The following is a 1,013-nucleotide window of genomic DNA, read 5'->3' as shown; positions in this document are numbered from 1 at the left end:
CAGATTCCCGGGGGGCTGGTTTGAATCCGTGCTCTCTCCAACTCCACAGCTTACTCACAGTGCGTCAGTGATACAGTGATGGTGGTTGGTGGCTGCTTCTGGACGCACTCTCACTTCTCCGTGGGTTGAAAGGACTTTGTGTTAAGCCAGAGTCTATGCCACCACCCTGCTCTGTTTTTAATTCTCCTCCCACTCACAGTTGGAACTCACAGCTTCTGTGCCATAGACTGTGGTCCTCATAGAGTTTTCTCTCAGCTGGGTCAGGAGGGTAGGGGTGAGAGAATGTCCAGTGGTGAGGACGACTTAGGCTCCAAAGCCAGACCTAGGTCCAAATCCCTGCCAAGCCCTATGGACAACTCATCTCTGCATGAAGACAGCATATCTTACCTTTGGGGTGCCATCTTCCTTGCCTAATGGAACCTCTTCTCTTTTTTATCCTTATTTTGTGGATGAAATATTTATTTTGAAGAATGCAAACAGTACCAAGACATAAAAGTAAAGACGCGAAAATATCCTGTAACCCTTATCCCAACCACTTATACAGCTTTGACTATTGTTCAACCATTTTAGGAACTGAATTATAGTCTATTGTATGGATTTCCATTATTCATTACTGTCCTACTGGTGGAGATTTCCTTAAAAAGTTCTTGTGTGGAAGAGTGTATAACTTTTGACCTAACAGTTACATATGTTATAGGTATTACCAAATAGCTCTCTAAAAAAATCAGCTTATACTTCCCACCAATGGTACAAAAGAGAAGGAAGATCTCTTGATGTTAAAACAAGACTATATCAGAGCAGCCTTGTCAAAATTCAAGTCAATTGCTTTAGTTCTTTATTATCGAGTCTTGAGTCACTGATATGTGTGACCCCTCTGTCCATCACTCCCACCAGACTCCAGTGGGAATTGCCAGTGAGATGAGGCTAAGGAATGGGAGGGCATCTCTTTTACAAATTATTGGATAATATAAATCATTTTTTAAATAGAAAGCTTAGGCAGTATCAAAATGATC

This window comes from Hipposideros armiger, unplaced genomic scaffold (assembly GCF_001890085.2).
Source record: "Hipposideros armiger isolate ML-2016 unplaced genomic scaffold, ASM189008v1 scaffold_519, whole genome shotgun sequence".
Classification (NCBI taxonomy): Eukaryota; Metazoa; Chordata; class Mammalia; order Chiroptera; family Hipposideridae; genus Hipposideros; species Hipposideros armiger.
Note: the sequence above shows the minus strand (reverse complement) of the source record.